Source organism: Danio rerio, chromosome 4 (assembly GCF_049306965.1).
Source record: "Danio rerio strain Tuebingen ecotype United States chromosome 4, GRCz12tu, whole genome shotgun sequence".
In the NCBI taxonomy this organism is placed as follows: Eukaryota; Metazoa; Chordata; class Actinopteri; order Cypriniformes; family Danionidae; genus Danio; species Danio rerio.
The window spans coordinates 58,976,665-59,003,452 of NC_133179.1; the positions used below are offsets into that span (position 1 = coordinate 58,976,665).

General features: G+C 38.2%; 2 protein-coding genes, 13 non-coding genes and 1 pseudogene across 16 annotated transcripts in view; 15 read left to right on the top strand and 1 right to left on the bottom strand.

The window, feature by feature from the left end:
• LOC100537530 (uncharacterized) overlaps positions 1-26,788 on the top strand; it is an 858,077-nt gene that overhangs the window by 616,341 nt on the left and 214,948 nt on the right. The window lies entirely within an intron of this gene.
• Positions 1-26,788, bottom strand: part of LOC137491106 (uncharacterized) — a 1,257,671-nt gene that overhangs the window by 19,617 nt on the left and 1,211,266 nt on the right. The gene's annotated exons all lie outside the window — the stretch shown is intronic.
• Positions 1,087-1,168, top strand: trnas-gcu (transfer RNA serine (anticodon GCU)). Its single transcript has one exon. It is a non-coding gene; the product is annotated as a tRNA-Ser (tRNA).
• On the top strand, positions 2,946-3,027 carry trnas-gcu (transfer RNA serine (anticodon GCU)). Its single transcript has one exon. It is a non-coding gene; the product is annotated as a tRNA-Ser (tRNA).
• On the top strand, positions 3,367-3,448 carry trnas-gcu (transfer RNA serine (anticodon GCU)). Its single transcript has one exon. It is a non-coding gene; the product is annotated as a tRNA-Ser (tRNA).
• trnas-gcu (transfer RNA serine (anticodon GCU)) lies at positions 3,998-4,079 on the top strand. Its single transcript has one exon. It is a non-coding gene; the product is annotated as a tRNA-Ser (tRNA).
• Positions 5,260-5,341, top strand: trnas-gcu (transfer RNA serine (anticodon GCU)). The gene has a single exon. It is a non-coding gene; the product is annotated as a tRNA-Ser (tRNA).
• On the top strand, positions 5,681-5,762 carry trnas-gcu (transfer RNA serine (anticodon GCU)). The gene has a single exon. It is a non-coding gene; the product is annotated as a tRNA-Ser (tRNA).
• Positions 6,102-6,183, top strand: trnas-gcu (transfer RNA serine (anticodon GCU)). The gene has a single exon. It is a non-coding gene; the product is annotated as a tRNA-Ser (tRNA).
• On the top strand, positions 6,715-6,795 carry trnas-gcu (transfer RNA serine (anticodon GCU)). The gene has a single exon. It is a non-coding gene; the product is annotated as a tRNA-Ser (tRNA).
• Positions 10,065-10,185, top strand: LOC137494167 (5S ribosomal RNA; annotated as a pseudogene).
• Positions 16,475-16,556, top strand: trnal-aag (transfer RNA leucine (anticodon AAG)). Its single transcript has one exon. It is a non-coding gene; the product is annotated as a tRNA-Leu (tRNA).
• Positions 17,505-17,586, top strand: trnal-aag (transfer RNA leucine (anticodon AAG)). Its single transcript has one exon. It is a non-coding gene; the product is annotated as a tRNA-Leu (tRNA).
• trnal-uag (transfer RNA leucine (anticodon UAG)) lies at positions 17,790-17,871 on the top strand. Its single transcript has one exon. It is a non-coding gene; the product is annotated as a tRNA-Leu (tRNA).
• On the top strand, positions 18,535-18,616 carry trnal-aag (transfer RNA leucine (anticodon AAG)). The gene has a single exon. It is a non-coding gene; the product is annotated as a tRNA-Leu (tRNA).
• Positions 18,820-18,901, top strand: trnal-uag (transfer RNA leucine (anticodon UAG)). The gene has a single exon. It is a non-coding gene; the product is annotated as a tRNA-Leu (tRNA).

A 26,788-nucleotide genomic window follows, 5' to 3' on the forward strand; every position in this document is an offset into this window, starting at 1 on the left:
CAAAATTTTATCTCCACTTTATCGAAAATAGCTGCAAATACAAACATATGCCATAGTCCAGCCCCCATCAAGAAAGTGAGTACATACATGATGAGGTGGAAGAGTCCATCGAATCCCATCCTTGCCGTTCAAATGCTCTGGCGTTTGAAAGAGGGCGGTGCTTCCGTGGAAGGTGTTTTACTCGCACGCTCTTATCGTTTTGAAGGATGTTGTTGCAAAATTTAACGTCATCTTTACCGAAAACAGCAGCCAATATATACAGAAATGCCGTAGTCCAGCCCCCAACAGGAAAGTGAGTACATACATGACGGGGTGGCCGAGTCCATTGAATCCCATTTTTGTCGTTCATACGGCAAAACTGAAAGTCATCTTACCGAAAATAGTTGCAGAAACATACATTTAAAAATATGTGCCACAGTCCGGCCTCCACCAGCGAAGAAGGAAAGGCTGGATGAGGTGGCCGAGTGGTTAAGGCGATGGACTGCTAATCCATTGTGCTCTGCACGCATGGTTTTGCATCCCATCCTTGTCGCTCATATGTTCTGGTATTTGAGACATCATGGTGTTTCTGTAGAACTTCTTTTATTCTCACTCTATTAGCGTTTTGAAGGATGTTGTTGCAAAATTTTATGGCAACTATATCGGAAATAGCTGCAAATACAAACATATGCCATAGTCCAGCCCCCATCATGAAAGTGAGTACATACATGACAAGGTGGAAGGGTCTATCGAATCCCATCCTTGTCGTTTGAATGCTCTGGCATTTGAAAGAGGCCGGTGCTTCCGTGGAAGGTGTTTTACTCGCACACTCTTATCGTTTTGAAGGATGTTGTTGCAAAATTTAACGTCATCTTTACCGAAAATAGCAGCCAATATATACAGAAATGCCGTAGTCCAGCCCCCAACAGGAAAGTGAGTACATACATGACGGGGTGGCCGAGTCCATTGAATCCCATTTTTGTCGTTCATTTGCTCTGTCGTTCATACGGCAAAACTGAAAGTCATCTGACCGAAAATAGTTGCAGAAACATACATTTACAATTATGTTCCACAGTCCGGCCTCCCCCAGAGAAGAAGGAAGCACTTGACGAGGTGGCCGAGTGGTTAAGGCGATGGACTGCTAATCCATTGTGCTCTGCACGCGTGGGTTCGAATCCCATCCTCGTCGCTCAAATGTTCTGGCATTTAAGAGATCATAGTGTTTCTGTAGAAGTACTCTCACTCTTTAAGCGTTTTGAAGGATGTTGTTGCAAAATTTTATGTCAACTTTATCGAAAATAGCTGAAAATACAAACATGTGCCATAGTCCAGCCCCCATCATGAAAGTGAGTACATACATGACAAGGTGGAATGGTCTATCAAATCCCATCCATGTCGTTCGAATGCTCTGGCGCTTAAATGAGGCCGGTGCTTCCGTGGAAGGTGTTTTACTCGCACGCTCTTATCGTTTTGAAGGATGTTGTTGCAAAATTTAACGTCATCTTTACCGAAAACAGCAGCCAATATATACAGAAATGCCGTAGTCCAGCCCCCAACAGGAAAGTGAGTACATACATGACGGGGTGGCCGAGTCCATTGAATCCCATTTTTGTCGTTCATACGGCAAAACTGAAAGTCATCTGCCCGAAATAGTTGCAGAAACATACATTTACAATTATGTGCCACAGTCCGGCCTCCACCAGAGAAGAAGTAGAGAACGCGACGAGGTGGCCGAGTGGTTAAGGTGATGCACTGCTAATCCATTGTGCTCTGCACACGTGGGGTTGAATCCCAACCTCGTTGCTCATATGTTCTGGTATTTGAGAGATCATGGTGTTTCTGTATAAGTTCTCTCACTCATTTAGCGTTTTTAGGGATGTTGTTGCAAAATTTTATGTCAACTTTATCGAAAATAGCTGCAAATACAAACATATGCCATAGTCCAGCCCCCATCATGAAAGTGAGTACATACATGACAAGGTGGAAGGGTCTATCGAATGCCATCCTTGTCGTTCGAATGCTCTGGCGTTTGAAAGAGGCCGGTGCTTCCATGGAAGGTGTTTTAATCACACACTCTTATCGTTTTGAAGGATTTTGTTGCAAAATTTAACGTCATCTTTACCGAAAATAGCAGCCAATATATACAGAAATGCCGTAGTCCAGCCCCCAACAGGAAAGTGAGTACATACATGACGGGGTGGCCGAGTCCATCGAATCCCATTTTTGTCGTTCATTTGCTCTGTCGTTCATACGGCAAAACTGAAAGTCATCTGACCGAAAATAGTTGCAGAAACATACATTTACAATTATGTTCCACAGTCCGGCCTTCACCAGAGAAGATGGAACGTACGTGACGAGTTGACCGAGTGGTTAAGGCGATGGACTGCTAATCCATTGTGCTCTGCATGCGTGGGTTCAAATCCCTTCTTCGTCGCTCATATGTTCTGGCATTCGAGAGATCATAGTGTTTCTGTAGAAGTACTCTCACTCTTTAAGCGTTTTGAAGGATGTTGTTGCAAAATTTTATGTCAACTTTATCGAAAATAGCTGAAAATACAAACATATGCCATAGTCCAGCCCCCATCATGAAAGTGAGTACATACATGACAAGGTGGAAGGGTCTATCGAATCCCATCCTTGTCGTTCGAATGCTTTGGCGTTTGAAAGAGGCCGGTGCTTCCGTGGAAGGTGTTTTACTCGCACGCTCTTATCGTTTTGACGGATGTTGTTGCAAAATTTAACGTCATCTTTACCGAAAACAGCAGCCAATATATACAGAAATGCCGTAGTCCAGCCCCCAACAGGAAAGTGAGTACATACATGACGGGGTGGCCGAGTCCATCGAATCCCATTTTTGTCGTTCATACGGCAAAACTGAAAGTCATCTGACCGAAAATAGTTGCAGAAACATACATTTACAATTATGTGCCACAGTCCGGCCTCCACCAGAGAAGATGAAAGTACGAGACGAGGTGGCCGAATGGTTAAGGCGATGGACTGCTAATCCATTGTGCTCTACATGCGTGTGTTCGAATCCCATCCTCGTCGCTCATATGTTCTGTCATTCGAGAGATCATGGTGTTTCTGTAGAAGTACTTTTACTCTCACTCTTTTAGCGTTTTGAAGGATGTTGTTGCAAAATTTAACGTCATCTTTACCGAAAATAGCAGCAAATACATACAGAAATGTCAGATTCCAGCCCCCATCATGAAAGTGAGTACATACATGACGAGGTGGAAGAATTCATCGAATCCCATTTTTGTCGTTCATTTGATCTGTCGTTCATATGGCAAAACTGAAAGTCATCTTACCGAAAATAGTTGCAGAAACATACATATACAAATATGTGCCACAGTCTGGCCTCTACCAGAGAGGAAGGAAAGGCTGGATGAGGTGGCTGAGTGGTTAAGGCGATGGACTGCTAATCCATTGTGCTCTGCACGCATGGGTTCGAATCCTATCCTCATTGCTCATATGTTCTGGTATTTGAGAGATCATGGTGTTTCTGTGTAAGTTCTCTCACTCTATTAGCGTTTTGAAGGATGTTGTTGCAAAATTTTATGCCAACTTTATCGAAAATAGCTGAAAATACAAACATATGCCATAGTCCAGCCCCCATCATGAAAGTGAGTACATACATGACAAGGTGGAAGGGTCTATCGAATCCCATCTTTGTCGTTCGAATGCTCTGGCGTTTGAAAGCGGCCGGTGCTTCTGTGGAAGGTGTTTTACTCGCACGCTCTTATCGTTTTGAAGGATGTTGTTGCAAAATTTAACGTCATCTTTACCGAAAACAGCAGCCAATATATACAGAAATGCCGTAGTCCAGCCCCCAACAGGAAAGTGAGTACATACATGACGGGGTGGCCGAGTCCATCGAATCCCATTTTTGTCGTTCATTTGCTCTGTCGTTCATACGGCAAAACTGAAAGTCATCTTACCGAAAATAGTTGCAGAAACATACATATACAAATATGTGCCACAGTCCGGCCTCAACCAGAGAAGAAGGAAAGTATGTGACGAGGTGGCCGAGTGGTTAAGGCGATGGACTGCTAATCCATTGTGCTCTGCACGCGTGGGTTCGAATCCCATCCTCGTCGTTTGTGTGTTCTGTTATTTGAGAGATTATGGTGTTTCTGTAGAAGTTCTTTTACTCTCACTCTTTTAGCGTTTTGAAGGATGTTGTTGCAAAATTTTATGTCATCTTTATCGAAAATAGCTGCAAATACAAACATATATGCCATAGTCCAGCCCCCATCATGAAAGTCATGAAAGTCAGTACATACATGACGAGGTGGAAGAGTCCATCGAATCCCATCCTTGTCGTTCAAATCCTCTGGCGTTTGAAAGAGGCCGGTGCTTCCGTGGAAAGTGTTTTACTCACACGCTCTTATCGTTTTGAAGGATGTTGTTGCAAAATTTTACGTCATCTTTACCGAAAATAGCAGCAAATACATACAGAAATGCCATAGTACAGCCCCCAACAGGAAAGTGAGTACATACATGACGGGGTGGCCGAGTCCATCGAATCCCATTTTTGTCGTTCATTTGCTCTGTCGTTCATACGGCAAAACTGAAAGTCATCTGACCGAAAATAGTTGCAGAAACATACATTTACAATTATGTTCCACAGTCCGGCCTTCACCAGAGAAGATGGAACGTACGTGACGAGTTGACCGAGTGGTTAAGGCGATGGACTGCTAATCCATTGTGCTCTGCATGTGTGGGTTCAAATCCCTTCTCCGTCGCTCATATGTTCTGGCATTCGAGAGATCATAGTGTTTCTGTAGAAGTACTCTCACTCTTTAAGCGTTTTGAAGGATGTTGTTGCAAAATTTTATGTCAACTTTATCGAAAATAGCTGAAAATACAAACATATGCCATAGTCCAGCCCCCATCATGAAAGTGAGTACATACATGACAAGGTGGAAGGGTCTATCGAATCCCATCCTTGTCGTTCGAATGCTTTGGCGTTTGAAAGAGGCCGGTGCTTCCGTGGAAGGTGTTTTACTCGCACGCTCTTATCGTTTTGACGGATGTTGTTGCAAAATTTAACGTCATCTTTACCGAAAACAGCAGCCAATATATACAGAAATGCCGTAGTCCAGCCCCCAACAGGAAAGTGAGTACATACATGACGGGGTGGCCGAGTCCATCGAATCCCATTTTTGTCGTTCATACGGCAAAACTGAAAGTCATCTGACCGAAAATAGTTGCAGAAACATACATTTACAATTATGTGCCACAGTCCGGCCTCCACCAGAGAAGATGAAAGTACGTGACGAGGTGGCCGAATGGTTAAGGCGATGGACTGCTAATCCATTGTGCTCTACATGCGTGTGTTCGAATCCCATCCTCGTCGCTCATATGTTCTGTCATTCGAGAGATCATGGTGTTTCTGTAGAAGTACTTTTACTCTCACTCTTTTAGCGTTTTGAAGGATGTTGTTGCAAAATTAAACGTCATCTTTACCGAAAATAGCAGCAAATACATACAGAAATGTCAGATTCCAGCCCCCATCATGTAAGTGAGTACATACATGACGAGGTGGAAGAATTCATCGAATCCCATTTTTGTCGTTCATTTGATCTGTCGTTCATATGGCAAAACTGAAAGTCATCTTACCGAAAATAGTTGCAGAAACATACATATACAAATATGTGCCACAGTCTGGCCTCTACCAGAGAGGAAGGAAAGGCTGGATGAGGTGGCCGAGTGGTTAAGGCGATGGACTGCTAATCCATTGTGCTCTGCTCACATGGGTTCGAATCCCATCCTCGTCGCTCATATGTTCTGTCATTCGAGAGATCATGGTGTTTCTGTAGAAGTACTTTTACTCTCACTCTTTTAGCGTTTTGAAGGATGTTGTTGCAAAATTTAACGTCATCTTTACCGAAAATAGCAGCAAATACATACAGAAATGTCAGATTCCAGCCCCCATCATGAAAGTGAGTACATACATGACGAGGTGGAAGAATTCATCGAATCCCATTTTTGTCGTTCATTTGATCTGTCGTTCATATGGCAAAACTGAAAGTCATCTTACCGAAAATAGTTGCAGAAACATACATATACAAATATGTGCCACAGTCTGGCCTCTACCAGAGAGGAAGGAAAGGCTGGATGAGGTGGCCGAGTGGTTAAGGCGATGGACTGCTAATCCATTGTGCTCTGCATGCATGGGTTCGAATCCCATCCTCGTCGCTCATATGTTCTGGTATTTGAGAGATCATGGTGTTTCTGTATAAGTTCTCTCACTCTATTAGCGTTTTGAAGGATGTTGTTGCAAAATTTTATGTCTACTTTATCGAAAATAGCTGCAAATACAAACATGCCATAGTCCAGCCCCCATCAAGAAAGTGAGTACATACATGATGAGGTGGAGGAGTCCATCGAATCCCATCCTTGTCGTTCAAATGCTCTGGCGTTTGAAAGAGGCAGGTGCTTCCGTGGAAGGTGTTTTACTCGCACGCTCTTATCGTTTTAAGGGATGTTGTTGCAAAATTTAACGTCATCTTTACCGAAAACAGCAGCCAATATATACAGAAATGCCGTAGTCCAGCCCCCAACAGGAAAGTGAGTACATACATGACGGGGTGGCCGAGTCCATCGAATCCCATTTTTGTCGTTCATACGGCAAAACTGAAAGTCATCTTACCGAAAATAGTTGCAGAAACATACATATATAAATATGTGCCACAGTCCGGCCTCTACCAGAGAAGAAGTAAAATATGTGACGAGGTGGCCGAGTGGTTAAGGTGATGGACTGCTAATCCATTGTGCTCTGCTTCGTGGGTTCGAATCCCATCCTCGTCGTTCATATGTTCTGGCTTTCGAGAGATCATGGTGTTTCTGCAGAAGTTCTTTTACTCTCACTCTTTTAGCGTTTTGAAGGATGTTGTTGCAAAATTTTATGTCATCTTTATCGAAAATAGCTGCAAATACAAACATATATGCCATAGTCCAGCCCCCATCATGAAAGTCATGAAAGTCAGTACATACATGACGAGGTGGAAGAGTCCATCGAATCCCATCCTTGTCGTTCAAATCCTCTGGCGTTTGAAAGAGGCCGGTGCTTCCGTGGAAAGTGTTTTACTCACACGCTCTTATCGTTTTGAAGGATGTTGTTGCAAAATTTTACGTCATCTTTACCGAAAATAGCAGCAAATACATACAGAAATGCCATAGTACAGCCCCCAACAGGAAAGTGAGTACATACAAGACGGGGTGGCCGAGTCCATCGAATCCCATTTTTGTTGTTCATTTGATCTTTCGTTCATACGGCAAAATTGAAAGTCATCTTACCGAAAATAGTTGCAGAAACATACATATACAATTATGTGCCACAGTCAAGCCTCCACCAGAGAAGAAGGAAAATACATGACGCGGTGGCCGTGTGGTTGAAGGCTGATTTATACTTCTGCGTAAAACGCCGGTGTATGCTACGGCGCTGACGCATAGCCCTTCACCGTGGCCGTCACTGACGTGCACCTCTCAAAAAATGTAACTACACGTCGCAACGACGCGTAGCGTAAGCTCTGTGATTGGTTGGCTTGGTAGCGCTGACGAGTCTGGGCGGGACCGAGAGCCGCGCGAATGGCGCGAGCGATTGTTTACAAGTGTGGAGTCCCATGAAGGAGCTCCGGGTGGAAAGTTTTGTTGTGTATTAACCTCATAGTTAAAGTTGTTGCACGTCCGCCGGTTCCTGCATCAAAATGAGCGAGTTTGAGCCACTTGTACATCCCGGAAGTGTTCAGGAAAAGCAAAAAAGCCGCAAAGAAACTCGACACAGAGGAAGATTTACACCTCACTGCCAACTAGTGTTTCAGAAGTGTTAATGCAGACCAACAGAGACAGCGCACAGAAGTATAAATGCACAGCCACGCGCGTTGCCTGCGCCGTGGGTTACGCTGGTCACTTGACGCAGAAGTATAAATCAGGCAAAGCTGAAAGTCATCTTACCAAAAATAGTTGCAGAAACATAAGTAACCCTAGTGAAATAGTAAAATTTTTATTTATAATAATATTTAGAGCAGAATAATCATATTATTATTATATCTACAAGTCTTTATAAATATGATAAACGAAATAAAATTCATGTATACAAATGTAGTTTGAGGTAAAGTAACAACCAATCATAGGAGCGGGTTGTTAGCTCCGCCCCTCCCAGCTTGCTGGGAGAGAGAGACAGAGTAGAGACGAGACCGGTTGGCAGAATAATAGAGGAGCAAATTTGAACAAAAAGATTAAAATACAGTATGTTATGATTCCTAAACAGTTTAAAAGTGATTTTAGTTGTACTAAATCAAGTTGTACCTGCAAAATAGTTGTTATTTAGTGTGTTAGTGTGTTTAAGAGTGTGTTAAAGTCAGACCGCATGTTGCATTGCGTTTACAGTGCGCTGACGCCATTTTGCAATCGCGTGTGTGTGAGAAGACCATAGAGTGATATAGAAATCGTGAATTTGACAGGTATTCCATTATATTAGTACTAGGGATGTAACGGTATCAGAATTTCACGGTACGGTAATACCTCGGTATGAATGTCACGGTACGGTATTTATTGAATCATTTACAGGAAAAAACAAAACTTATGAAAATACTCCAAAAAAGTGCCAAAAGTGTCAATGACATACAAATTAGCCATCTATCTGTAAGCTTTGAAACAGGAACTTCAATTTTAATAACAAAAAAAATATTAAACCATGTAAAAAATAAAGTTTCAATTTAGTATTGTTGAAAACTCATCACATTCAACATTTAATCACACTCAGCCCATCTACCCAGATGAGAGCTCTGCTAGTCGGACTTCTCATCAAGCATCTCCCGCTGGATCTAATCTCACTATATTTATTAAACGGGATATTTCATTTATCTTGTTGTCTTTATCTAACGACATATTCCCTGACTTTGGTCATTGGAATCTATTACTTGTTCTCAGGTAACGTGTTTTGGCTGAGCGCAAAGATAAGTTAATGATTAATGTAACCACGTAGCCTACATTCTGTATATTGACTGATTGCTTGCCTTTATTTCCTATAATGTATAAACTTATTGTATGTTATACTTTTAAAATGGCCATTATCGATTCTTAAAACTGATACTCAGCAAAAGAGAGGGTGTGTTTCGTATTTTCACTGAAATTGAAAGGAGGCAGTTGTTATCGGCTCCGTTTTGTTATAAATATCCACACAGTGAAGATGACGCTCATATATGCAGCAAGACGCCTCAACATGTCTGCTGTCTAAGTTGCTATATTAAAATGAAAATAGGCAGTTCCTTAAATCATGTTTACATTTTATTGTTGACAAAGTGAAACAACGAAGACAGGGTGATGTGAATGAAGTTATAAAGTACACTGTTCCCTTTGAAGATTTACCCGTGTCCTCGGTATAGTCTGCTTTTCCATATCAAACTGAGAAGAAGAGAATGCAGCCATGATCAAACTTGCGAAGTCTGAACTTACACGGAGATAATGCAGGACTGAACTGTGTGTGTTAGGCTACTTAATATTCAGGAAAAGCCCCAATCAGAGAGGCGAACGTCTGCAGCCCCGCTTCCGTTTTCAGATGTCTCCGTTTTCCATCATCCACACTGAGACGGAAAAGCAGCGTTTCAGAATGAAAACGGCTTCTCCAGCGTTTTCGAAACGCTCCGTTTTCGGCGCTCGAGAACTCCGGCGTAGTGTGGACGGTTGGCGTAACCGTAGCAAACGGGGCCTTAGAGTTTTCCAGCTCTTTTCATCCCCGCTTCTAGCAGCACACTCCATTTCCGCATTACTGGATCTGTAGCGACAACAGACCGCAAGGGATGATGGTCAAGCATGGGCTGATGGCAATTGTAGTTTTCGCTACCTCCCGTTCACTTCATTCGCCTGAGCAAATTTTCTCAGAAGACCTATAGTTTTACAGAGTCATGCGACTTCGGTAATATCGAAAAAAATTAATATTGCGGTATGACGGTATTTACAATACCGTTACATCCCTAATTAGTACACATATTTCAATTTATCCTCATTTCACCGGATAAAGTAAGAATTTGCCAAAAAGTTAATTCCTTTATTGGACTGCGATTTATTAATACAGCTCTAAGGACTGATTTTCACCCTGGAAATGCCCGATCTCATCTGAACTCGGAAGTAAAGCGGGGTCGGGCCTGGTTAGTACTTGGATGGGAGACCGCCTGGGAATACCAGGTGCTGTAAGCTTTTCGAAGTCCTTCATTTGGCAGCTGATAGACTTCCCTGTGTCACAGCTTCGCTGCCATTATTTTTTCTCGCCTTCAAGGGCATTGTTTCTCTGTCGGTGCTGTGTCGATGCCAGCTGAGCTGCGCTCGTTCCCTGGTGCTGCGCCTGTTTTAAATAGCCAACTCTTGACGGCCTATTTCGCTTACGGCCATACCACCCTGGCAACGCCCCCTTGAGTTTGACTGAGTCATTGCTTTCAAGGAAGTGTGAGGTGGCAGTAGGGAGAGAAAGGCTCTCCCATTTTGATTTGCTTTATTGTTTTTTTTCTTGATTTTGCTTAAATTTTGTTCTAAATTGTATTAATTTTGTTTAGTTTTAGTTAAACCCCAGACAGTGTTATCTGTTTGGGGTTAAAACGTTTTGAAAGGATGGACACTTTGGTAAAGGAACTGGAACTAAAAATGGACTATGGAAGCATGGACAAAGCTACTCCTGAAAACAACAATTCAAGAGATTCAAACAACGGCATCGACGATAATGACACATGGGCAACTGTTGTGGCAAGAAGGAGGAAAACTAAATCAGACACAAGTAGAGAAGGAAGTGGAGAAATGCAACAAACTAAAGGTAAAGCAAATGCTGAACACTTGGAAAACAGCCAACAATCAAGTCATAGAAATGAGATGATAAACAAACTGAAAAGTCAAGCTAGATTTCAGCGACAATATAAAAAAGAAACAACTCTGACAATGACTGTGAAAGATCCTGAAAATATCACTGTAACGATGATTATAAAGGCTGTGGAAGATAAGACTGGAATTGGAAAATTGTTTGGACTGAGGAAAAAATCCAATTTTGACTATGAACTTACTATGGAAAATGAAACGGACTGTGATCACTTAATGGATGGACTAATGATTAACCAACAATTTTGTGAAGTATCAAAACTCTGCGCAACTGAGAGAATGGTTTCTTTTTTGAACTTACCCAACTATATTCAAGATAGTGAAATCATCCAAAAGCTGGTGGACTGGGGAGTTTCTCCAATTCTCCCACTGAGAAGAAGATATCATCCAGGAACAACTGTGGCTGATGGAACAAGGTTTATCAGAGTGAAATTTCCAAAAGAAGTTATGAGTCTTCCTTACAATGTAAAGTTTGATACAGAGGAAGGACCAAAATATTTTAGAGTGATACATGATCAGCAGATAAAAACATGCAGATTATGTGGAAGTGCTGAACATGAAAAAAAAGACTGCCCACAATTTGTGTGTAGAGAATGTCTGGAGCAGGGGCATTTTGCGCGGGACTGTAAAGCCCCACGGTGCCAAGGCTGCAAAAAGACAATATTGTGGTGCAGATGTGAATCGGATGAGGAAGAGACTGGAGTTATGGAAACAAATAAACAAATGGAGAAATCAAGCAATGAAGAATGGGAAGAGGAAGTACAGGAATTACCACCGGATGATTTGAATGAACAAGAAGAGGAGCAGGCCATGAGTGAAGAAGATGAAGGAGATACAGCGGAGACTGAGACACAACATCTAATGAAAGACGATGGACACGATATGGAAGAAGAACAAGGAGCAGCAGGTGAAAATACAGAAAGCAGAATTGAGGAAGAGGTAAGCGATGATGATGATAATGAAGAAATAAATATTGGGACTAAAGACAGAACAATAGACAGCATAAACAGAAGACGCAGAAAAACTGTACAATTAAATATTCAGCAAGTGCTTAAGAAACAGAAATTACGAAAGGAAGCAAAAGCAAAACTAAAAACTGACAGAACTGATCTAAGATTTTAGATCATAAAAAAAAAACTACAAATGATTGATGGTTTGTTTCATTTGGATTTTCTTTTGTTTGGATGGCTTGTTTTCTTTTATATTTCTAATGAACAACTTATGTTTGGTTTCAATTAATGTAAGAGGGCTGTCATCCAAAGTGAAGTTTGAAAATGTAATTGCTTTAACAAAAAAATGTGATGTTATATGTATACAAGAGACTGGATGGAATGAAAACATTGTTAATGATTTAAAAAAATGTTGGGATGGGGAAATGTTGTATAATAATGACCCAAATAAGAAAAAAGGCATGGCAATACTAATTAGAAGGGGAATAGGATATACATTTGATGTTTTATTTAAAGATAATTATGGAAGGATTTTAACTATTAAAATTATGAATAAGGATGAAGAAATAACAATATGTAACATACATGCTCCAAATGAAGACTTAGAAAGAGTAACTTTTTTAAAGATCTAAGTGTTTTAATGAGTGGATGGAATAATGTTATTGTTTTAGGAGATTTTAATACTGTTTTAGAAAGAATAGATGTAGATGATCATATGGTGTATAGAGCAGATGTTGGAAGAAGAGAACTGAAACACATGATTGAAAAACATAAATATGTAGATGTATGGAGAGAGAGAGAAATAGAGCCAAAAGAGAATACTCAAGAAGGCAGTGGGTGAATACAGTTTTAAAACAAAGTAGATTAGACTATGTTTTATGTACAAGAAATTTAGAATCTTTTATTTCAAATATTTTTTACAAGATTTTTAGCTGTAGTGACCATGATTTTCTGTATGTAATGATGGATTTCAGTGGAGTTGAAAGAGGACCAGGTGTATGGGTGTTTAATACAGAGCTTTTAAAGAATGATTTTTATAAAATTGAAATGGAAAACTTTATTATTAATAGTGTGAATGATGAGTTATATGATGAAGAAATAAGTGTGTGGTGGGACAATGTAAAATTAGAGGCCAAAAGATTTTCAATAGAATGTTCAAAGAAAATGCAGAAAGCCAAAAGAGCTAAAGAAAGACAATTAAACAAAGAATGGGAGAATGAAATGGAAAAGATAACAGAAGGAAATATGGATATTAGGAGAATAGTGATATTAGAAGAGAAACTGAAAAAACTAGAAGAGGAAAAATGTATGGGAGCTAGAATAAGAAGTAAGATAAAAAATACAGTGGAAGGAGAAAGAAGTACAAAGTTCTTTTATGATCTAGAAAAAACACGACAAAAAGCAGATTTGATAAAGAATCTCTCAACAAAAGAGAAAACTGTCAAAGATAAAGAAAGTATTTTAAGAACCGTTAAAGATTTCTATGAAACTTTGTTTAAAGCAAAAGGAGTTCATGAAGAAGATAAGGATTTTTTATTAAATCAAATAAAGGTTAAAGTAAGTGAAGAGGATAAAAAACTGTGTGATAGTGATATAACTGAAGATGAGATAAACAAAGCTATAACACAATTAAGTAATGGGAAAATCCCTGGTTTAGATGGTTTGTCATCCGAATTTTATAAAACTTTTAAAGATGTTTTAATTCCAATTTTAAAAGATCTTTTTATTGCTATTTTTAAAAAAGGACAGTTGAGTGAGAGTATGAAGAAAGGAATGATTAAAATAATCTATAAAAATAAAGGTGATAAAGATGATTTGCAAAATTATAGACCTTTAAGTATGCTTAACACAGATTATAAAATATTAGCAAAGATTTTAGCAAACAGACTTAAAAAGGTAGTTCCCACTCTTATTACTACTAACCAGGCTTATGGTGTTATAGGAAGAGATATAGCAGACACAGTAACAAGCATCAGAGATTTAATCTGGTATATAAAAGAAAAAAAAGATGAAGGATTTTTATTCAGCATAGATCTAGAAAAGGCTTTTGATAGAGTTGAGCATAGCTATTTATTTGACATAATCCAGAAATTTGGCTTTGGTGAGAATTTTATTAAGTGGATAAAATGTTTTTATACAGATATTTTTAGTTGTTTTAAAATAAATGGATTTTTAACCGACTACATTGAGATTTCTAGATCTATAAGACAAGGATGTCCTTTATCAGCGTTATTATACACATTAGTTGCTGAACCTTTAGGCTTAGCTATAAATGGAGAAAAGGAAATTAAAGGGTTTAAAATAGAAATCAATAGAACAGAACAGAAAATTTTCCAGTATGCTGATGATACCACTCTATTTTTAAAAGATTTTAAAAGTGTTGGAAAAGCTATGGAAATATTTGATAAATATTGTCGAGGATCGGGAGCAAAAGTAAATAAAGAAAAAACTGAATATATGAAGATGGGAAAAGTAGACGTTCCACAAGGAAATTGGGAATATAAAGAACAAAAAAATTACATAAAGATCTTAGGCATTACACTGGGATATGATGAAATTAAAACTAGAGAAATAATTTGGGATGAACTTATAAATAAAATGGAAAAAAGATTATGTTTTTGGAAACAGAGAGTATTGTTTTTAAAAGGAAAAGTACTGGTATTAAATTCTCTTTTTTTATCTAAGATGTGGTATGTTTTAAGTGTTGTTAGTCTACCTACGTGGGTGTATAAGAAAATAAAAACTATGATTTTAAAGTTTTTATGGGATGATAAACCATCTAAAATTGCATATAACACTATCATTGGAAAGGTGGATGAGGGAGGACTAGGACTTATAGATCCATGGATAAGAATGAAAAGCATGAGAATTAAAACATTAAAAAAGTTTTTAAATGAAGACAATATTCCATGGAAAAGCATAATGAGTTATTTTATTAATAAATGTGGACAAATAGGAGATGATTTCTTATGGATGGCATTTAAAGACCGCATGATAGAAAATATTCTTGAGTTTTATAAGGAGTTGTTGAGAACATGGAAATGCTTTTATAATAATATACAAACTGAGATTGAAGGGAGAAAACTTTATTTACAGCAACCCCTATTTTTAAATCAGAACAATAAAAGCAAAAAGCAAATGTTTTATGAGAACTGGTATGCAGTGGGTTTTAGACAAGTAAAAGACATTTTATATGAAATAAAACCTGGGTTTTTACCGACTCAAGCAATAATAGATACACTGGAGGAAATAGAAGATGTAGATGATAAAGAAAAAATTGAAGATCAATACAAGAAGTTAAGATTAGCATTACCAGATCACTGGATCAAAACTATTGAAGAGAATGAAAAAGAAACTGAAAATAGAAAAATAAAAGTTTTTTTAAAAATGGATGAAGATAAAATTAGTATCAATGATTGTCCTATCAAGATGTTTTATACATGTTTGTGTAATACTGTGTTTAAAAAACCTAAATCAAGAGAATTTTGGGAAAAGTTATTTGAAAACTTTGATACTTCAAATATATGGAAAAATGTAAGATCAATTTTAAAAAGTCCAGCATTGGAAAACTTAGATTTTATGTTAAGACACAACTGCATAATGACAGAGATTATCTTTAAAAAGATTGGGGTATCACAAGATGATTTGTGTGTTTGGAAAAAAAGGAAGGTGTGTTACACCTATTTTTAAATTGTAAAAAGTTGAGTGATTTTATGAAGATGTTGAAAACAATGGTATGCAATTTTCTGTATGATGAAAACATTATTTTAGAAGAATGGGATACACTGTTTTTATTTGGTTTTAATGGGAAAACAAAAAATAAGTTTGCTCTCAATTATATGTTGACTCTTGCAAGATATACAATATGGAAAAGAAGAAATATTATGAAACAAAAGAAAAAAGAAATTCCATTGGTTTTGTTGTATAAACAGATTGTGACTGAGGAAATAATGGTTATATATGACTATTGCAAAATGTATGAAAAGATGGACATTTTTGAAAAATATATTACAAAAAATAATCCATATATTGTACAAACTTGGACTGGTTTTAAAGTTTTCTTACCTGGAGATTTTTAAATATTTTATCTTTTAAATATTTGTATGTATAAATGTCATGATTGTTGATGATGTATTTTTTAATAAAGAAAAAAAAAAAAAAAAAAAGCTCGAATCTGCTCAGGAGCAAGTGTCTTTCCCACGATTAGATTGCAGCATCTTAACAAAGTCTGCACTGGAAGTCTCTCTTTGCCATTGCTCCTTTTAGCAAGAGCACCCTATTGAAACAGGAACAGTAAAGATTCACAATTAGAGTAGTAATACTCTATAACTGGATTTGAATATAATAACAACAACAATGTGGGGTCTGCTGTGATGGAATCAGTAACTTTCACTCTTTTGTGAAATAACAGTTACCTTGTAATCAGGTGCTTAAATGCATCGCAGCTGGCTGCCGTAAGGAGAAGACTTTAAATGCCTTGAGGTGTGCTCAAATAGAGACAGAACTGTGGTTGACAGGAAGGCGGGAGTGCTTCCTAAGCTGGTATTAAGGAGGTCTCTTTCTTTGTGGAGGAGCTCCAGCTAGGCATGGCTAAATTGAACTGATTTCCCAGAGCTGTTGCGCTACTTGAAACAAGTTGGTGTCGAAACTGCTAAGGGAAAGCAGCTTTGTAAGGTAGCGTGGCCGAGCGGTCTAAGGCGCTGGATTAAGGCTCCAGTCTCTTCGGGGGCGTGGGTTCGAATCCCACTGCTGCCAGGCAGTCATTTTAGGATGCTTGAGAATGACCTCTCTGCTTGAGCAAACAGACATGCGAAGAGATACTGCATGCTCCCGCTCACATCCAAATGTAGACTCCTTGGCCAAAGTTGAAGGGCTTCACTAGGAAGCTCTGCGTCCTCTCTGCTGTTCTGCTTCCGTAAAATTGGGCAGAAAAGGGACCACTGCATGAATTCATCGAGTGTAGCGTGGCCGAGGGGTCTAAGGCGCTGGATTTAGGCTCCAGTCTCTTCAGGGGTGTGGGTTTGAATCCCACCGCTGCCAGATGTGATTTTAAACACGGCCAAACTGCTTGAGTGTGTGAGCGTTCGCAGTGAACGCTGGAAGTGAGAGAGTAAATTTAAGTCGTCAACTAGTCAGTATAATGTGTTCTTTGAAACTCACCGCAGACTCGTTGGTGTGACAGCAACACATCCCCAAGCTCGAATCTGCTCAGGAGCAAGTGTCTTTCCCACAATTAGATTGCAGCATCTTAACAAAGTCTGCACTGGAAGTCTCTCTTTGCCATTGCTCCTTTTAGCAAGAGCACCCTATTGAAACAGGAACAGTAAAGATTCACAATTAGAGTAGTAATACTCTATAACTGGATTTGAATATAATAACAACAACAATGTGGGGTCTGCTGTGATGGAATCAGTAACTTTCACTCTTTTGTGAAATAACAGTTACCTTGTAATCAGGTGCTTAAATGCATCGCAGCTGGCTGCCGTAAGGAGAAGACTTTAAATGCCTTGATGTGTGCTCAAATAGAGACAGAACTGTGGTTGACAGGAAGGCGGGAGTGCTTCCTAAGCTGGTATTAAGGAGGTCTCTTTCTTTGTGGAGGAGCTCCAGCTAGGCATGGCTAAATTGAACTGATTTCCCAGAGCTGTTGCACTACTTGAAACAAGTTGGTGTCGAAACTGCTCAGGGAACACAGCTTTGTAAGGAAGCGTGGCTGAGCGGTCTAAAGCACTGGATTAAGGCTCCAGTCTCTTCGGGGGCGTGGGTTCGAATCCCACCGCTGCCAGGCAGTACTTTTAGGATGCTTGAGAATGACCTCTCTGCTTGAGCAAATAGACTTGCGAAGAGATACTGCATGCTTCCGCTCACATCCAAATGTAGACTCCTTGGCCAAAGTTGAAGGGCTTCACTAGGAAGCTCTGCGTCCTCTCTGCTGTTCTGCTTCCGTAAAATTGGGCAGAAAAGGGACCACTGCATGAATTCATCGAGGGTAGCGTGGCCGAGGGGTCTAAAGCGCTGGATTTAGGCTCCAGTCTCTTCGGGGGCGTGGGTTCGAATCCCACCGCTGCCAGATGTGGTTTTAAACACGGCCAAACTGCTTGAGTGTGTGAGCGTTCGCAGTGAACGCTGGAAGTGAGAGAGTAAATTTAAGTCGTCAACTAGTCAGTATAATGTGTTCTTTGAAACTCACCGCAGACTCGTTGGTGTGACAGCAACACATCCCCAAGCTCGAATCTGCTCAGGAGCAAGTGTCTTTCCCACAATTAGATTGCAGCATCTTAACAAAGTCTGCACTGGAAGTCTCTCTTTGCCATTGCTCCTTTTAGCAAGAGCACCCTATTGAAACAGGAACAGTAAAGATTCACAATTAGAGTAGTAATACTCTATAACTGGATTTGAATATAATAACAACAACAATGTGGGGTCTGCTGTGATGGAATCAGTAACTTTCACTCTTTTGTGAAATAACAGTTACCTTGTAATCAGGTGCTTAAATGCATCGCAGCTGGCTGCCGTAAGGAGAAGACTTTAAATGCCTTGAGGTGTGCTCAAATAGAGACAGAACTGTGGTTGACAGGAAGGCGGGAGTGCTTCCTAAGCTGGTATTAAGGAGGTCTCTTTCTTTGTGGAGGAGCTCCAGCTAGGCATGGCTAAATTGAACTGATTTCCCAGAGCTGTTGCGCTACTTGAAACAAGTTGGTGTCGAAACTGCTCAGGGAAAGCAGCTTTGTAAGGTAGTGTGGCCGAGCGGTCTAAGGCGCTGGATTAAGGCTCCAGTCTCTTCGGGGGCGTGGGTTCGAATCCCACCGCTGCCAGGCAGTCCTTTTAGGATGCTGGAGAATGACCTCTCTGCTTGAGCAAACAGACTTGCGAAGAGATACTGCATGCTCCCGCTCACATCCAAATGTAGACTCCTTGGCCAAAGTTGAAGGGCTTCACTAGGAAGCTCTGCGTCCTCTCTGCTGTTCTGCTTCCGTAAAATTGGGCAGAAAAGGGACCACTGCATGAATTCATGGAGGGTAGCGTGGCCGAGGGGTCTAAGGCGCTGGATTTAGGCTCCAGTCTCTTCTGGGGCGTGGGTTCGAATCCCAACGCTGCCAGATGTGGTTTTAAACACGGCCAAACTGCTTGAGTGTGTGAGCGTTCGCAGTGAACGCTGGAAGTGAGAGAGTAAATTTAAGTCGTCAACTAGTCAGTATAATGTGTTCTTTGAAACTCACCGCAGACTCGTTGGTGTGACAGCAACACATCCCCAAGCTCGAATCTGCTCAGGAGCAAGTGTCTTTCCCACAATTAGATTGCAGCATCTTAACAAAGTCTGCACTGGAAGTCTCTCTTTGTCATTGCTCCTTTTAGCAAGAGCACCCTATTGAAACAGGAACAGTAAAGATTCACAATTAGAGTAGTAATACTCTATAACTGGATTTGAATATAATATCAACAACAATGTGGGGTCTGCTGTGATGGAATCAGTAACTTTCACTCTTTTGTGAAATAACAGTTACCTTGTAATCAGGTGCTTAAATGCATCGCAGCTGGCTGCCGTAAGGAGAAGACTTTAAATGCCTTGAGGTGTGCTCAAATAGAGACAGAACTGTGGTTGACAGGAAGGCGGGAGTGCTTCCTAAGCTGGTATTAAGGAGGTCTCTTTCTTTGTGGAGAAGCTCCAGCTAGGCATGGCTAAATTGAACTGATTTCCCAGAGCTGTTGCGCTACTTGAAACAAGTTGGTGTCGAAACTGCTCAGGGAAAGCAGCTTTGTAAGGTAGCGTGGCCGAGCGGTCTAAGGCGCTGCGTTCAAGCTGGGGAACAATCGTCCAACAAAGAAGGGAAAGAAGGGAAGAAAGGGGGGAAGAAAGAAAGAGAAAAAGGGAAGAAGAGGGGGAAAAAACGAAGAAAGGAAAGGGCGAATTCTAAGCTTCCCGGACACGCCTTCCCTGCACCTGCTTTACGTCACGCATAGTGATACTGTTCTGTGTTAACTCAACGCAATTTGAGTTACATTGATTTCTATTGCAGGTGCTCACCAAGACCGGGGTTCGAATCCAGCTAGACGCTTTATTGTTATTGGTTAATTATTACTCAATAAACTAACTGTTTAAATGTGTAATGCTCCAAGGTAAATAAAATATGCCTAAGCGCTTTATTCTTGTGTTTTTTGACATTCTTTCATGAAAAATAAAGCATACTACCTTGAATGCGTCACTATTTAGTAGTTGTTGTAGCATTGTTATGCTTATGGTTATTATTGTTCTGTATTTTGATGTACAAATGATCTATAGAAATGTCATATAGTGTACACACACACACACACACACACACACACACATATATACATATATATATATATATATGTGTGTGTGTATATAGTGTGCATAGTGTATATGGATTTAAAAGTCAAGTAGTCAGTTATTTATATATGCATTATTTATCTAACAATTGTCAACAATGAATATAGAGTAGAAAATGTAAAAAATAATAAATTAGTTATTAATAATACAGTATTAACAATATAAATAAACAATGTTAATAAAACGTTAAATACAAACAGAAACCGACACAAAGTGGACTTAAAAGTCAAGGACATTTATTAATGCAATATTTATTTAACAATGGTCAACAAAACAGTAATGAACATGGAATAAAAATTCTTAAAAATTAAATGTTAAATATTAACAGAATAAATACAAAATTAACAAATTAAATAAAATATTAAATAAATTTAGAAACCAACAATAAGTGAAATAGAATAAATTTAACTATTATGGTTGTAACCTGTATACACTTTATACATACACACACATATAAATAATAAATAAGTTAAATAAAATGTCAACAAAATAAATAAACTTAAAATAAAAAGTGCAATAAAACAGAATCAAACAAGGTAATTGAAGAACTATTGTGGTTATAAAGTGTATAAACTATAGACATACACATAAATAATAAACAGTTAAATAAAATGTTAACAAAATAAATTATTTTTATAAAATGTGAAATAAAATAGAAACCAACAAGTGAAATAGTATAAATTGAAGATCTATTATGGTTGTAAACTTTATACACTCTGTACACACACACACACACACACACACACACACACACACACACACACACACACACACACACACGTATAAATAATAAATTAAATAAAATGTTAACAAAATAAATACACTATTTAAATAAAATGCGCAATAAAATAGAAACCAACAACAAGTGAAATAGAATAAACTGTAGAACTATTATGGTTATAAACTATATAAATACACACACATATATAAATAATAAATAAGTTAAATAAAATGTTAACAAAATAAATTATTAAAAAGTAAACTGTGCAAAAAAACAAGTGAAATAGAATAAATTGAATTATTATGGTTATAAACTGTAAACACTATACACACACACACACACATAAATAATATAAAAGTTAAATAAAATGTCAACAAAATAAATACACTATTTAAAGAAAATGTTAAATAAAAATATAAACTAACAGCAAGTGAAATTGAATAAACTGAAGAACTATTACACTATATACATACACAAACAAACAAACAAACACATTATTTTGGGTTGGTCCTTTTCATTTCCTCTAGCCACTCTTCTTTAGTTAAAGTTTCAGTCTGTGGGCAGTACACCCTGCCCCTGAGTTGGCTATGGCCTGTGGCATTTGTTTTGAACTGCCCACACTTTTTACAAGTGTTCACTTGAACAGTTCTACGGTACGGTCTTTTGGGAATGGCTCCAGATGTGGACGGTGATGCAGCAGGCTGTGAGCTGGTACTGGACATTGTTGGCTGAAGTGGTGGCCGTCTGAGTGGCATCCCCTGCACCATTGGGATACCCTGGGCCATCTGCACTCCTTGCATTATCGGGATACTCTGGGCCATAGGGATTCCCTGGACCATTGGCACAGCCTGGAGCATTGGTACACCCTGAAACATCGGCATACCCTGGTACCCTGGTGTAGCTGGGATGTATATGTTGGGTACCATCTGCAGGGATGCTCCAGGTGCTGGTGGTGTAAATATGACCTGGGTCTGTACTGGTGCCTTGGGTCTAAGTGGGGGTCGTCCAACAGATGTCTGCCTCTGCCTTGCCTGACCTGCTGTGCTCTCTGGCAACACATACTGGTGCTGCTCTCCTGGTTGGTCTGGCTCTGTCCGAAGACTTTTGGCAACTGGGAGAGGCTCCTGGGCTTCTGGGAGGTGTTGAGGCAACTGAATACCCTGAAGCAGCACAGACAGCTCCTGTTTCTTCTGTCTGTTATTAAACCACTGAATCAGGGTATTCTGGTTTACCTCAACCAGCTGCATGGATGTACCTCCCATTACCAAGCTGTTGCCCAGTACGAGTTGCCTAATCCTGCGGTAGTCTTGCAGGATCAGAGACCATCTTGAAAGGGTTCCCTTGCCTTTTCGCTTGGGACTAGGGTGCACAGCAAATTTTAGATAGTAGATTTAACTACCTTAGAGTTAAAATTAACACTCCCTCAGAGTTTATATGGGAACCACTATAAGTGTTAAAAACAACACTTTTGAAAGTGTTAACATTGTCAACACCAAGAGAGTGTTAATTAGCAAACTCTTATTGTGTAAAATATCTGTTAAATTTCCGAAAAAATACCAGCAGCTGTGGTTGCCAGAACCTTTTTGTGAAAAACATGGAAGTTTTATATAACTGTATAAATTTACAAAAATTAACCATATTTCATGAACTAATACATTGTTCATTTTACAAAATCATAGCTTAGTGCACAAAAATTTAAGGTCTTTAGATGCAATAATGTTTTCATGTGTGATTGCAACTAGCAAACAGATTTTGACAGCATTAGTAACTACACAGTTACCTTTAAAGAAAAGAAGATACAGCATAACATCAAATACTCTCAGTTCATCTTGAACTTGAACAGAGACGCTATTATCCTCCACAATGGTGACACAAAAACCGTTTTGCTGTTTTTCTTTCTTTTTTTTCATTTTTAGATTTTACGGAAAAATACCAGCAGCTGTAGTCGCCAGTAATCTGCTGTTTTAACATTCATAAATTCAGTTTACAGAATATTTCTGTTAAAAGCACATTCAACAGTCTGTATTTTTTATCGAACTCACACTGCAAATTTTAGATTTGGTAGATTTAACTACCTTAGAGTTAAAATTAACACTCCCTCAGTGTTTATATGGGAACCACTATAAGTGTTAAAATAACACTTTTGAAAGTGTTAAAATTTTTAACACCCAGAGTGTTAATTAGCAAACTCTTATTGTGTAAAATATCTGTTAAATGTATGTCAAAATACTGGCAGCACTGGTTGCCAGTAATCTGCTGTTTTCAACATTTTACATTCATAAATTCAGTTTCCAGAATATTTCTGTTAAAAACAAATCCCATAGTCTGTATTTTTCATTCGAACACACGTAAGCCTTAAATTCCAGAGCAAAATCCTCACTAGTGTCCTCACTACAGAGGGCTGAACACTCAGACAATGATGAAGTTAATGAGACAATTAAGTGTCTAATTAAAGGATGATTGAGAATTGTTGATGAACAACTGTTAACAAGCAGAATCACTGAAGGACAGAAAAACACAAGCCAAAACCAAAGATGAAATCAACTGAGAGAAAAAAACTCTAAATAAAATAATAATCAATAAAAATAAAACAAATTATACAATAAAAAATGTTATTTATCAACATCTTAAAAAAAAACTCATCACATTAAACAACTAATCATTACTGACCTTTGACTTTATTTCTGTCATGTGAACAAAAGCTCTTAATGAAATTTCTGTTGTTCATTTGAAGTCACCATGATGGAGGACAGAGTCTGCTTTAGTCAGGCTCTTCAACTTCTTGCTATAAATGTCTTTTATTTGGCTGCTATAGATAGTGCTAATTACACTATTAATACATATAGCATGGAAAGCCTAAAGAAAATTAAAGTGTCAGTCTAAAGAGATTATTTATGATAACATAGCCATCCTCTTCTGCTTGATTTCTAATTCTATATCATATAAGTTATGTGTGAGAAATAAATATTATACATAAATGGAACCACTGAAGCTCCAATAAAATAAAAACAATATTTACAATGAGAATGTTTGATCTATGGCAGAACTTAAAAACACACAGACATCAACAATTAGTCTTTGAATCTCAATGATGGTGACAAACAAAAAAAAATCAAAATCAAGTAAAAAAAAAACACTCTACTGAAATATCACCTCCCAAAAACAACACAAAATAAAGGAAAATAAAGAGATTGTAAGAACATAAAGCTGCATAATTTATTCATGCTGCAATGCATGCTGGGAGCTTTGTACTATGCTGGCACCCAGCATGCATTGCGGCATGAACTATGCAGCTTTTTTTTTTTTTAGCAACCACGGTTGAGGTTCATATCCTGATTCTTAATGTCTGTGTTTCATATGAGCAAGCTGAAGCGCGAATGTTTAGTGCATGACACTAATTATTAATTGCATCCTAACTTTTTGTTGTATCTTCTATGAAGAGCAGCAGACTGCCAGAAGTATTGTCCCATGCAGTTTTATTACAATTATTTTTAATATTTTTATGAATCAATCTATTAAACACCTGAAATTATATCTATAACAATTACGCATAAACAGTATAGTTTCTCTTGATCTTTCTTGCTATAGCTGATGAGTTTAAGAAACACAACTATAACAGTCAGAGAAATATTAGTGTATAAGCGTAAAGCTTCAAGAGCTCAACTAAGCAGCCTCTGATCTCCATGGTGGTGAGGTCAAATGAAATATTTTTAATAAAAAAAATATAAACCTCTGTTAATTGTCAAATATTCTTACAGAAATGAAGTCAAACTGTGATCAGTAAAGCTGCTTATACTATTATTTAATGGAGTTGTTTAATCCTCTGTTTTAATTCAGTTGGTTTGGTGTGAGGCTGTGTCTGTAGTTTTATTTCTTCCTTCAATTTCTTATTCATTCAGTGATTGTGCTTGTTAACAGCAGGTGTTCAACAGCAGGTGTCTGAATTCACTTATTTGTGGTCATTCCTTCTGTCTAGTGAACTAAACTAATTGACTAATTTAAGGGCCAGGTGAATGAGGGTGTGGCGAGATTTCAGACACTCTGATTAGTTTCTCAAATACAAGGGTTTTCTACAAAGGCAGATACATGTTACTCTGTGTGACAAGGAGGCAAATCAGCTTCTAACGCCGATCTAACTCTGGAATTTTAACACTTTACTCTGAATTACCTCAACAATTGAAATTTAACACCAATGAATTTGCTGTGTAGTATTATTGTTTCTGCTTTTTAGAGTGGTAATGAGGCAATCATTCAAATTTACTTTATTTACTGAAATCAATTTCCCCTTTTATAAAACAACTAAAATAAAGCAAATGTAATTATTTTTTAAGTAAAAGGAAAGTTTTATTATGGCTTTTGGAGCAAGAGTGCTGCCTTCTTGCAAAATTCACAGTATGTGACATCACAGGGTTAGTTTGCTTCATAGGCCAGTGAGGTAATGCATGCATTGCTTTAATTTTTGAACATACTTGTTTTGAAAAAGAGGAAGATTCTAATAAGTGAAATAATAATAAGTATACTACTAAGTTCCTAATAAGTGAAATAGCCATGTAATACCATGAAAGCAATATAATTTCTGTTGGAAGTACACACTGGATTAGGATGTAAAAAGCCATGCTGTCAAAAGATGCTCCGTAAAATGATAACCAACCCTCTGAAGTCACCCGCTGTGGTATTGTAAATGGCTGCACCCTTGCTCTAAAAGCCAATAATAAAACCTTCATTTGCTTTAAAATTTTTATTATTAAATTGGAAATTGGTTTACTAAATAATGCAAACTTGACTGACTGCTTTATTTTCAATTTAAATTGACATATTATTATATAGATCATAGTTAACCGTTATTTCAAAATTGTAATAATGACATGTAATGATGTGTGTATATTAGCTCAATAATGTTCAAAAACCTAAATGGTGCATCAAGTAAAACATTTTATTTCTCTTTCCCCCCTGAGCGAACACATGCACACTTAACAAAGACATTTCAAAAGCACATTTAGTGCAGTTTGGTTTATTATGTTATAATGTTATTTATTTGTATAATTCATATGTTGTCGTGAATTGTTAAAAATATGTCACAGGTGTTCAGTATGTTTTCTGTTGGTTTAAAAATTAAAAATATGGGTGTTGGGCAGCTTTAATCTAGTAAAACCAAGTGCATTCATTTTTTGGTTCTTCATTTTTTTGGAAGAAAAAAAACACTTGTGCAGTTTTTTTATTACATTACAGTGTTTCTTTCATTTAAAAAACTGATAGTTCCTATAAAATAGTATCATGGAGTGTTCAGGTGAGGATTGTCAGTCTTGGGGGGAAAAAAAGTAGTTATGAAAAAAAGGGTTTTAAATAAGTTTTGCCTGTATGATCACTTTAAAAGTCATGCTAATATGCTACAATTAATAGTGTAATTGGTCCATGTACTAATGTCTTACCAAATTAAGTACATTGAAGTGTAATTTTTTTCACCTATGCTTTTGGTCTCCTGGCCACTATATGCTTTATTAGTGTAATATGAAATATTAAACTTATTTTTCTTTCTTTATTCATAGGATGTGGATGTAGAGGCTGACTTCAGTGGAGTAGATGTTGGCCTGCTGACCATCTTCTGTGAGGACATGCCTGCCAGATGTCCTAATGACCTCAATGTGGATGCAAAACAGGCCATAATACTGGAAGGAAAAGTAGTGATGGACGATGTCCCTACTTTGCCACATGCAGTATGTCTCCTGTTTGCTTTGATTTATGCACTGAATTTGGACTACCCAAAGACTATGAGCAACACATTTGAATTTGTTTAACGAGTGATGCTTTCGCTGGGAGCGAAGAATCTGAAACCAAAACTTCAGACCCTTAAAAATCAGCTTTTTCGCTAAACGTCTGTTTTTTCTGTAAGTGCTTATATGCTGCCGTGTTTTATGT